The sequence below is a fragment of the Lactuca virosa genome, chromosome 2 (genome assembly GCF_052849685.1).
Source record: "Lactuca virosa cultivar CGN04683 chromosome 2, Lactuca_virosa_CGN04683_v6, whole genome shotgun sequence".
In the NCBI taxonomy this organism is placed as follows: Eukaryota; Viridiplantae; Streptophyta; class Magnoliopsida; order Asterales; family Asteraceae; genus Lactuca; species Lactuca virosa.
In genome coordinates this window covers 73,354,003-73,367,110 of record NC_136427.1, presented here as the reverse complement: position 1 = coordinate 73,367,110, position 13,108 = coordinate 73,354,003, and positions in this window count along the sequence as shown.

The window sequence follows — 13,108 nt, the reverse complement described above, 5'->3', positions numbered from 1 at the left end:
TCGAGTCCAACCGGTTCTAAACCCGGTAAAAACCGGATCGGACCGGGAAAAAATCGGACCGGTTTTGATGGATTCCTAGAACCGAGAACCGACCTGGGGGTCCAAAAAAACGGTCTGGTCCAGTCCGGTTCGGTCCACCGGTCCAAATGCTCACCCCTAGTCATAATCTTTCACTACATCCATCCGCCTCCTCTGCCTCATATTCAGGTTAGGTTGATCCATAAGATATCTGAGGCTCTTATGGTCTGTGTAGAGGATACATCGAAATCAATAAAGGTAGTGGCGCCAAATATTGAGAGCGAAAACCACAGCCCTTAATTCCAAATCATGGGTGGGATACTTCGCTTGATGAGGCTTTAGTTGCTTCGATGCGTATGTAATCACTTGCCCTGTCTACATCAACACATCACCCAACCCTGAAATGGATGCCTCGCAGTAGACCACAAAAGCCTCAATTCCCTCAAGGAGGGCAAGTACTAGTGCCTCATAAAGTCTCTGACGAAGAGTCTCGAATGACGCCTGCTGCTCAGGCCCCTAACTGAGTACGACATCCTTCCTCATCAACTTAGTGAGAGGAACTACAATCTTGGAGAAGTCTCGAATGAATCTCCGATAATATCCCACCAAACTGAGGAAGCTTCGAATCTGATATGGAGACATCGACACTTCCCACCGCATCACCGCCTCTATCTCGGCTGGGTCAACCAGGATACCGATTTTGTTGACGAGGTGTCCCAGAAACTGAACCTCATGCAACTAGAAATAACTCTTGGATAACTTGGTATATAGCCTCTCCATCCTCAAAATTCCAAGAATCTCGTGCAAATGCTCATCATGCTCCTCTCTAGTCTTCAAATAGACCAGAATGTCATCGATGAAGACGATCACTGATCGATGGAACATTGGCTTACACATCCGGTTCATGAGAACCATGAACACCGTCGGTGAGTTGGTGAGTCCAAAAGGCATCACCATGAACTCATAATGCCTATAATGAGTTCGGAAGGCCGTCTTCTGAATATCCTCCTCTCGCACTCTCATCTGATGGTAGCCAGACCTCATATCAATCTCGGAAAACCAAGATGCCCCTGCGATTGATCAAAAAGATCCTCGATCCTTGAAAATGGATAACGATTCTTCACCGTCAACTTTTTCAGTTCCCAATAATCAATACACATCCGGTGTGAACCATCCTTCTTCTTGACAAAAAGGATTGGTGCTCCCCATGGATAACTGATCGGTCGAATAAACTCCTTTCCTAACAGATCTTGAAGCTGAACGGGTAACTCCTGCATCTTATGAGGTACAAGACGATATTGTGCCTTGGCAATTGGTGCCACACCAAGGATCAGATCAATCCGGAACTCTACTTGCCTATTAAGAGGCACACCAGGTAATTCCTCTAGAAAAACATCATGGAAGTCACGCACAATAGGAACATCAGAAATGGAAACCGATCTCTTCTCCTCAACCCGGGTATCCACTACATATGCCAGATAACCCATACACCCATGCTGTAAACTCTACCTCACCCTGGCGGCAGAACAAAAAGCTGATCCTCACCTAGTACCCTCGCCATAAATGGTCAGCACTCCCCCACTAGGATCTCGAACCATCACCATCTGCCACTCACAGTCAACGAGGTCCCCAAACCGGCTCAACCAATCCATAACCATGATAACATAGACATCTCCCATCGCAATAGGGATAAGATCTGTCGAAAATCCAACACAAAAATCTATAGCACACAACACCAATAGATGTTAGTAGCTGAGACCGGATGCCCATTAGGTATAGAGACTCTCAATGGCTTGCTCGAGGCCTCTCACACAATACTAAAACCACAAAAAAAAAAGATGATGACACAAAATACCGACTTGCACCCGAGTCAAATAGCACAAGTGCAAGTACAAAATTCACAAGGAAAGTACATAACATGAAAAATATCATAAGCAACATAAATAAATCAAAAGAAATAAATAAAGAACACATGCTAGCCACGACGTCTGGAGCTACTCTGGCCTCCTCCGATGTCAACTGAAATGCTCTCCCTTGAGCCCTCGGAGCCTCGACCACCCTTTTTCGGCCCTCAGTAATACACAAGGTCGCGAAGGCCAGAGTCTGAACCGCCCTAGATGCAAGCTGTGGAAACTTGACCCTCAAATGACCTGTCTAGTTGCAGTTGAAGTAAACTAGAAATCCCTTCGGGTAATCCTTAGCCATATGCCCCTCCTTGCCACACATGTAGCAAATAGCCCCTAACTGACATGGCCCCTTACGTGCCTTTCCACATTTGCTGCAAGTACGACCCTTCTGGCCTCCAACTCTCGAGTCAATGGGCTTTGGCCACTTAGTAATTGGTTGCGGTTGAAGTGGTATCCAATATCTCACCTGAGTCTCCCTCTCCTCTCTCACCTATGTGTCCATATCGATCTCTCTCTTACTGACATTGGTATGCAACTCAGCCAATGTCCGATACGAGGTGTTCTCCTCCAACTCATGATAATCCCTCCTCAGAATACTCAGGTACCAACTCACACATGCCTGCTCGGTTGACACATGCTCAACGTAAAATAGGGCCCTCTCATGAAACATTCTAGTGATCTCGGTCATTGTCTCTGTCTTCTACTTGAGAGAAAGGAACTCCTGGGCCAACCTCTCTCTCTCTCTCTCTGTCAACCAATGGTACGAACTCATCTCGAAATATATTAGTAAATCTCTCCCGTCTCCCTACAATATGCTCTGTAAAAGAATAGTCAGCTGTCAGAAATTTCCACCAATCCTTCACTCCCAAGCGAAGCAGATTCAACGTGAAGCGAACTCTCAGATTCTCTGGACAAGAGCAAGTGTAAAAATAACCCTCAACATCATAAATCCATCTCATTGCAACAATCGGGTCCTAGGTCCTATCAAACTTGGGTGGCTTTGTGTTTTTGAACTCCCGGTACCACAACGAATCACCCCCATGTGATCTTGCAGCAGAAACGACTGTGGTGGCTACAACAACAACATCCTTAGTGACGACGGCATAGCGTTCATCAAAAGTCTCAATCAGCATGGTCTTAATAGACCCAAACATCTTTGGTATAGCCCCTCTGATCGTCGCGGCCACCTCGACAACAACAATCCTACGAATCTCATCATCATTGGCACTCGGCCTCTCAGGGTCATTGAATCTTGAACCCCGGGTAACCACCATACTGAAACACACAAGAAAATCATTAGAATCAGGCTAAAGCACATACACAAACGTCCACACACTCCAACAAGCTCCTTAGTTCCTTAAGATTACTTCTTGAGCCGCGTACGGATCTAGTACTTTTAGTAGTACGGGTCTAATACTACGTTCAACACCAACCCATATTTGTCTCAAGTCGTCCTCTGTAGACCCTAAGTCACAAGGCCTCTATTCCTTAAGAGTATATATACACCGCCCTAGCGGTTCCCTAAAACCACCACTAAGCATCTAAGCACCCATCATAGGCTACTCCCCGACACTGCTCCACCTCACAAGACCTCCGCTATCCCTGCTATTCTCTTTGCGCATGCCAATCGTACATAATACGAAACTCGATATACATTCGAGTAAATGATTCTACCTCAAATCCACAACCAAACAAGGAACAGGAAGAAAGGCTAAATTAGGCATTCTAAGGCTATAAAATCCTAACTAGGTACAATTATGGAGCATACACCAAGCAAATCGCAATAACAGATTCAATCTTAGAAGAACAAACTCCTAGGCTAAAGGCATCAAAAATCAGGCAACCCTATCACATATTTCCTGAAAGATCCTTAGCCTATTGCTAACTTGCAGTTCTATCAGTTCATAAGATATCAACTCTGCATTACTCATAAAATAACTTGATATATTTTGGGAAACTACCGCTCGAGCTCTGGCTGATTGTACACACTGCTTCATTTGGTTTTTCTCATGTAGAGAATTTTCATTTCTTCAAAAAACATTTTTATGAAAATCTACAGATCCTTAGTTTGAGTTTGGAATTCCCCTAGAGTCCATCCAAATCCCTCAAACCATGGATCTGATACCAAACTGTAACACCTCACATTTCAAACCAAATTTTCATTTTTAATTTACCGAAAATATTGTATCAAGTACATATCATCACTACATATCATCACTACAAATATCAAAGTGTCATATAATGCCCAGTAACAAAATCTCCTAGCGAGTGTGTACAATCAGACCTTCGCTTTCCAGCGATCCTTAGAAGTACCTGAAGCACATATAATCAACAACTGTAAGCACGAAGCTTAGTGAGTTCCCCAAGATATCCCAATACAACACAACACTTAAAACAACTATGAGTTATCAGCAACCTTGGAGACTACCCGAAGTCTCAATTAGTAAACAACACACCCCATGGGTTATCAACAACCCTGGAGACTACATGAAGTCTTAACACATATAAACAACAAAAACGCAGTAATATCACTTAAACCCAGTTTTTCATCACAAGTAAATATATACACCTATTCTACCATATAGGAAAAAATAAGTGAAGAGACTCACCTGATACCGATGACTGATAAATCTCACTTCCAAACTATCAGAACTAGACCCCACCTAATAAGCACAACATGTAACCATAATGAATTAAGATCATAAACCTGAAGGGAAAAAAACCATTTTGCCCATCCATCGTCTGAAACCCTAATCTTTGACCAAAGGTCAAAAGTCAACAAATATCAACAAGTCAAGCCTCTCGGTCTGTATTGGGCGTTTTCCTACGCGGCGTGTACATATCGAATCACTGAAGTCAGGGACAGGCCTGGCTACGCAGTACATAGCCATAAGTATGCCCATCGTACTCTGCCTGGTCCTAAAATTCCAACTTTTATGTCTTAATCCTTTAAGTCACTTATTCCAACTTCAGATCTGGCCACTATAGAATGTCTTAACCCATAAAGTCTCTAACTTTCAACCTTCGCATGGCTAGATAGGGCTCAAAACATAAAACATTAAATTATACAACACTCAAAGTCACTTAACTTGTGACAACCCAATATTTCAAGTCAATGTAATGACCTAAGTCAAGTATTGTAATCTATTTTTGAATTAATACATAAATAAAAATAGCATCAGAAATGAAATGTTCAAAAGTCTCAATTGGGATACATAAAATGATAGATAGCGTGTCAAAGTTTTCAGAAACATAAAGAACACTCAAATCCGAGTTATAACGAAGAAGTTATGACTAATCAAAGATCCGCGTCAAAACCGGTAAAACACTGTTAAGCATAAAACGCAAAATTTCAATAAAATACTTTTTAGCCTTAGGTATCTAAATGAAAGTCGTAGATATCATTAAACCGTAAACATACATAAAAAGAACGTCCAAATTTGACTTCGTATGAGGAAGTTATGATTTTTCTAAGTTTCGGATACAGTAGTACACAGCCTAAAACTCGAAATAGAGATCGAGCGATTTTTAGTCGACACGACCTAAACGAGAATTGAAGATCTCGTCAATAGTAGTACAACGGTAAAAAGACAGACGATATCAGACGTCGGATGAAGAAGTTATGGATTTTTAACGGAATTTTCCAGTCCCGGCCTATTAAAAATATAATATTAAAAAAATAAATTTAAAATTTTCCGACGAAGTCTAAACGAGAGTTGTAGAGTATATTCTCACCTACGCGTGGATATAAAGAACGTCAAAATCGGAACTCGTATGCGAGAGATATGAATTTTTGAAGTTCGGGACACGAAACCCCATACTGTCAGGAAACTCACGACGTGAGCATCAGCTCACGACGTGAGCTGATGACTGATGTGTGTCAGGGTCGGGCTATCAACATCGAGTCTATGGAAGGGATAAGACCAAGGTCACGACGTGAACATGTAGTTCACGATGTGAACTTCAAAAATACCCCCCTATAAATAAAAGTCCAGAGTTCCGAGTTTGGCTGCTCATTTTCATCCCCTCTCCTACTTCTACTCTGTGTTAAGCATCCCGAGACTACCCGGACGTCCCGGTTACGTGCCCAAGCACTGACGAAAGCCCGAAGTCCCGTAGTTACCAAGAAACTTGCTTCTTTCCAGTCGAAGTGTTGCCCGAGTTAAACATCGTCTTCATCAAACCGTCACTCTTACCAAGTGAGTTCATACCCCTATATTTTCACGTCCTTACTACATTTTAGGGGGAAAAATACAAGTGAAACGCAAGAAAATCCTATGTTAAAATGCAAATCGTTATATACAGTTTCTAATGCTTTATCTACATTTTGTGCATAAATGTTAAATAAGTAAAATAACGTTATCACAAATGTTATACTTTACATGCAAGGTTGATAATACACCCAGGTTTATCATTCAAATGAAACACACTTTTGAAAAACTATAATAGGTATAGTTTACGAGTTATTCATGCTATTTTACACTCTATGAACACTATAAAAAGGAAATAATTACATTTACAAGAAAAATGGACTTTTCATAAATAAATCTATTTGATACTAACTTTTGTGAGACATTTAACTTCACGTACTTTCAAGTACGCATTTCAAGTCCTGTGTTATAAACCATAATCTCCTGTAGGGAGAGCGTGATACTTGTGTATAGATCTATACGGGATTGCCAATCCCGCACCTAAACTGTTAGCTACAGTTGGACCGGCAGGTCTGGGGTGACAAACGTCATATCATTCCAACGCCTGAAGATCGTTGTGACAGGCAGTCTGGGTCAATAATACGGTTATAAGACTCACATGAAGTATTAAAACATTTGATTTACGGGACTATCAAACGCCTTACTGGTTATATATACATATATAAATCTACTTACACTAATTTAGGTATGGAAAATACTTATGCATTCTGGTTTTTGAAACTTTTAAAAACTACTATTCATTTATGGAAAATATTGGATTTTCTAGAAACAAACTCGGTTACTTTATACAAAAAGGCATAAAATTCTCACACAAAAAAACGCTTATGAACTCACCAACTTAATTGTTGACACTTTTTCAAAACTACTTGTATCTCTCAAGGATTCAGTAATACAGGTAAACAACAGCTTTTGGGGAAGGGACGCTAAGGCGTCAATTTCAAACTTATTATATCATCATAATGTAATTTCTTTTGAAACATGTATTACAATCAACAATGTAACTTTTTAAATTATATTTATGATGGTTGTGTTTTCTTTCTTTACTATTTACTCAACTGTTATGATACTACATGAAGTCATCCACCCTCGAACGATTCCGCCGTTCTGGTTTGGGGGTGTGACATAACTCATGCATGGGCCATAGGAAACAATCAAGAAATCATTTTTATGAATCAAGGCACTCTAAAACATCTAAAAAGACAGCCAATATGCTATCGTGTACCCCATACTCACAATGGTCCATGCTTTAGGACAAAAAGCTCACAAATACGCTTCTAAAGTGATCTAGAAAGAACATCAGCTAGGTATGGACTTTATACCTTCAAAAGATGCATAAGGTGAGGTAGTTTCTCGATCCACAAGCTTGCATGCAACACCACCTCCTTCAATGACCTTCTTCCTCAACAAGAAAGCACCAAAATCACCAAATGCTTCAAAATCTTCACACACAAGGACAAGACTCGAGATTAGGGTTTGGAAGGAGTGGAGGCTGTCTCTAGAAGGTCCATGGGAGGTATAAGGTTGTTTAAATAGGGAACAAACCCTATAAATTAGGGTTTAAGGTCTTAGCTAGTACGCCCGGTGTACCACATGTACGTCCAGCATACTATGGAGAGTCCTGCATTCCAAGTCTCGATCAGTTACGTTGTACGTACCTCACATAAGCCTAGCATACGGCTAAAATGCAATAAATCTTGATACAAGGACCAAAAATGTAAATACCAGCAAATTAGATGCTACATCGGGCGTAGCCAGCTAGTATGTTTATTGGTGAGACCCGTAGGCAAGGTCCATCTATATGTTTATTGCGTGAGACCCGTAGGCGAGGCCCGACTATATGTTTATTAGGTGAGACCCATAGGCGAGGCCCATTTTGGTATGTTCTATCTTAGGAAAACCACTAAGCTTTGTGCTTATGGTTTTAAGTTTAAATGGTTTCAAGTATTTCCGATAGCAAAGGGACGAGCCTGACTGATTGCATTGAATCCACTGGAGATTTCACACCATCTATTTTGTGATTACTCTAATGTTTTGTTTGAGATGACATTTTATACTCTGGTGATATTTTGATGAAATGTTATTTTGTATGGTTTGGTTTATTTAAATTGAAAAATTTACTCCATATTATAGTGTTGTTTCAAGTTGGTATCAGAGCCTTAGTTTGATAGATTTGGGCTAGCACGGTGTTCATCTAAACTCAAACTGAGGACTGAGAAAAATCTTTTTACAAAATATTTTATAAAAATGTTTTTTATAAAGAAAGAGGTATGATGCATGCAATCAACTAAACCTCAAGTAAGTAATTCACAAATACCCTTAAATGGATGATCTGTATGCTATGATATGAGTTTCATGCTAAAATTTAGGATATGGATTTACTCAGGATTGCCTACTATTATGCTTGCTTAGGAGAGATGCCTTTTATGCTTGCTATGTTTTGCAATGTTTCTGTTAGGGTTTATGCTAGTAATGATAAATTGTCTAATGAATGCATTAGGGTGGTACAGGTTTAGGGTTAGATAGCCTTAGAATCTTTGATTCGGATTTATTTCATGTTCTTGTTTGATAAAGGCCTTATGGTAGATACATTTATTTAAATGTGTATTTTATCTGGAATATGTACGACTCGCATTCATGGGGTGGTTTATCAGCATTTGTGAATACCTTCTCAACACATGAGTGGTGGAGTAAGTCCTGGGAATACCTAGGAAGCATCTTAGTGTAGTAGTACACTGTCTTGAGAAGAGTTAGTTTGTGGTAGTAAGTAGTAACTTAAAAGTTTGGGGATAATTCTTAAGGAAAGTATAGATAGGTGTGGAATTTAGTATGGATTCGTACTACTAAAAGCACAGGATCTGTACTAAGTCAAGAAAGGTCACAAAAATTCTAAGCAACATGTAGAAGTGATTAACACTAGGTGCAGGTTTTAACCTTTCTGTTGTATTTTCAGAATGGTGATAACACGTCATGGTAGTGGTTCTAGTTCTAGTTTAGGCTTTGGAGTTGGATCAGATGATGCTTGGTTATGTAATTTGGTCGCTTTAGATGTTTTAAGGGTTGTCCTGGGGAGATGACTGGTATATCTGGCACGTTCAAGGAGAGTTGATAGTGATGATAGATGAATGTATGCATACCTTGCAAGCTAAGATGGCAGGTGGTCAGCTTAGGGCACGTGATCTCACTTTCGGTGATTTTCATGCTTATGGTGCTCCTGCGTTTTTCAAAATGAAGGAGCCCATTGTCAATATAAGATGGATTGCAGACATTGAGAGTACCTCTCTTACTAGCATCTGCCCGGATGGGGAAAAGGCTAGGTTTATGGTATACCTCTTTTATAATGGAGTTCGAGACTAGTGGTGTGAGGTGGTTTGGGCGCTTGGGCCGAGGCTATCGAGTTATGACCTGGGAAGAAATTGTTACTAGGTTCAAGCCAGAGCTTGTACCTTTTACTGAGGTGCAACAGCTGGCTTGGTTGTTCCAATTTCTCGTGCAGATGACTAAGATTATAATGGAGATCACCGCCAAGTTCAGGGAGAAAGTGTTGCTAGTTACGATGTATGTCGTAGATGAGGAGATGAAGAAGACAAGGTATCATGGTATATTGAGGGTGGATATTAGGGAGTTAGTTAGTGCTTCTAGCTGCTAGACTTTGGAGCAGATTATTGACAGAGCCCGAAAGAGATTAAGTTGGAGCTTCAGCAGAAGCGGAAGGCACTTCAGGTTCAAACTACAATCATTTCATCTAAAAATTCCAATACTTATGATGTACGTTCTAATAGGAAACAAGGTCGTAGCTGATGTAGTAAGTGTAGGAGGTTACATGTAGAAGTAATCCATACGAATACGAGAGGTTGTTTCAAGTGCAGTCAGTTTGGTCAGTTTAGCAAGTATTACCCACTGGGTGTCTTCATATGGTTTCAGTACATACATATTGGCTATAAGAATGCCAATTATCCGAGTTTATATTGTGGGGCGGTGAAGTTAAGCCCTCCAACCACCTTGAGGATTACTGATGGCCACCAGGGTAAGGCAGATTCCATTGTGGTGAGGAGCCAAGCATTCCAGTTGATAGATGAGGAGGCCAGAGCAGCACCAGATGTGGTTACCAGTATATATCTTCTATTTTTTATGTTGCTTCTTTTGGTTATGCTCATTATTTTTCTGTTGTGATTATGGATGTTCCTAGTCAATGATATGCCCGATCTTGTACTCTTTGATTTGGGGGCCATTCGGTTGTTTGTATCTCTTACATTTAGAAAGAAATTTTGTGTTCATCAGGGAGCATTGGATGATTCTTTGGTTGTAGAGATTGATGATGAACGCATAGTGAGCACATTGATGGTTTTTTGGGATTTTTTGTTGGAGATGTTCTGAGTGCAGTTTCCTATTGATCTGGTTCCTATTCCTTTAAGAGGGACGGGAGTCATTGTGATCATTGATTGATTGATCTAGAATGAGGCTGTTATTGATTGTGAGCATTAGCTCGTGTGAGTTCTAACCCCAAGTGGGGGAGAGATGGTTATTAATGGTGAGAGTACTCAAGGTGTTCTGACCATTTTCTCAGAGGCAAAGGCTGGGAGGCATTTCTAGCATGGGTGCTTTGGATTCTTAGCTAATGTGTTCAATACTTGTGGCAAACAGAAGAATACCAAGCATCAGAGAATTCACAACAAGCTGTAGCCTTTGTGTATCTCACTATAGAAGTGGGAGCATATCAACATGGATTTTATTACTAATCTACCCACGACTGCTCGTGGTTCGGATTCTATATTGGGTCATCATGGATCGATTGACCAAGAGTGATCACTTTATTTCCATCATGGAGCATTCCTCAATCGAGAAGCTAGCCGAAATCTACGTTCGGGAGATAGTCTCTCGTCATGGTGTGTCACTCTCTATGGTTTCTGATAGAGATTTGAGGTTCACCTCCAGATTATCGAAGCAGTTTCATGAGCATTTGGGTACAAGCTTCATTTCAAAGTATCTTATCTCCCTCCGACTGACAGACAAACTAAGAGGACGATCCAGACTCTCAAGGATATGTTGGAGCTTGTATCATCAATTTCGGTGGGAACTAGGATTCATATCTCCAATTGCTAGAATTTTCTTACAAAAACAGTTTCACTCTACTACTAGTGTGACTCCTTTGGAGCTACTTTGTGGACGTAAAAGTTGGACCCTGATTTTTTTGGGTGAGGGTCAAAGACTTCTATGGAGCATGGATGCTATACTTAAGACTACTGAGCTCATTGGTCCTGTTCGTGACAGACCGTGGACCGCGCAAAGCCGAAATAAGAGCTATACAGATTGGTGTCATTTTGAGTCAGCGCTTCGGGTGGGAAATATGGTTTTGTTGAAGTTTTTTCCTTGGAAGGGCATCATCTAATTTCGGAAAATGGGCTAGATATGCCATAGCTTCAGTGAGATATTCAATATTCTTGCTCGTGTGGGCAATGTTGCTTATCAATTGGACCTGCTTCAGGAGTTGAGTTAGATCCATAGCATCTTCCATGTCTCCCAGTTGAGGAAATGTATTATTGACGTGACATCATTGGTTCCTTTGGAGGATCTAGGTCCTTCTTTTCTATTGCTCGGTAAGCAGATCGTAAGAGAATGGGGGAGTAGATATCCAAGTCAATGAGCACAAAAGGTTATTAGACTGGTAAAGGTGTAGTGGCAGCACCATAAGGGATCAAAATATGCATTTGTACCTTTAGATCATATACATGTGCATGAGCACCTTAATTATGGTGAAAGACCAATTGTAATTTTGGATAGGTAGACGAAGCCTTACACAATAAGTTGGTTGAATTGGTAAAAATACAGTGCATAATCGGAAGGGATCATAATGAACTTTGGAACCAGAATAGGAAATGAAAAGTAACTATCCAAAGTTATTTAGTTAGAATTCGGGGCCGAAATCCTTGTAAGTGGGGGATAGTTATAATACCATGTTTTCACTTTCAGATTAATAAAGAATCATCTTTAGTCCATTAAATATTCAATAAAAATATAATTTGTATTTAGCCAAAGTGTTCAACATGAAATTTGTAGTAAAGAAAATTACACAATCATGGATATAAAGTTGTTCAAAAATAGATCTTGTAGGAAGAAGTTATGATTTTCTTAATTTTACAAGAAATACATGTTAGGCTCGCAGGGCTGCTGGCGGGCATTTAAAGCACCTTTCAACCACCCCAGCTGCCAACCACCAGACTTAAAGACATTGTCAGACTAGTGAGATGGCGTGACGCTCCACCTCCATAAGCAGGACTCACTTTTTTTTCATCCCTATAAAAAGAAGTTCACCACTCCTTCAATCGTTGCCCCATATTCTTTCAATGGTTCTCTCGTGATTGAACTTCTCATTCTATAATCTTGGCAACGAAGCGCCATAAGTTTCAGAAGGAAAGAATAAAGTACTTGTCGAAGTTCTGCTCACGGACTTTTTGACTTCATAAAATAAAGTAACTTATAATTACATTCGTCTATAACTGATCATATCCATAATCATTATTATGAACATATATGTTCTAGATTAGTAATTGATTCCATTTAAAAGTGCTTATTGGTCTACTTATGAGAGATATGTCTAGGATAGACATGTTGGCTTGGTTGTTGGATCTCAAAAAAGCTAAATGTCGAAATGGTCCTGCCTCATGACTTTCTTGATTGGTTGATTCTTATTTGATATCCATGAATGTGTATTTTGGGATTAGTGAAGGATCTAATTATTATTTGTTATGCTTAAATAATCAGTAACCAGAATAATATATTATACGTTGTTGCGTATTGGTTGAGCTATTTGCAAATCTACCTTCTTACGTTCTTCGAAACTATTCAGGTGAGTTTTCTCATTATACTATATATTACAGTATGTATACTCTATATGATAGGATGTTGTAGTACTTTAGTATGTTATTAGGGAATTCGACTAGCTTAGTCAGTTTCCTGTTCTGTTGAGATGATTGG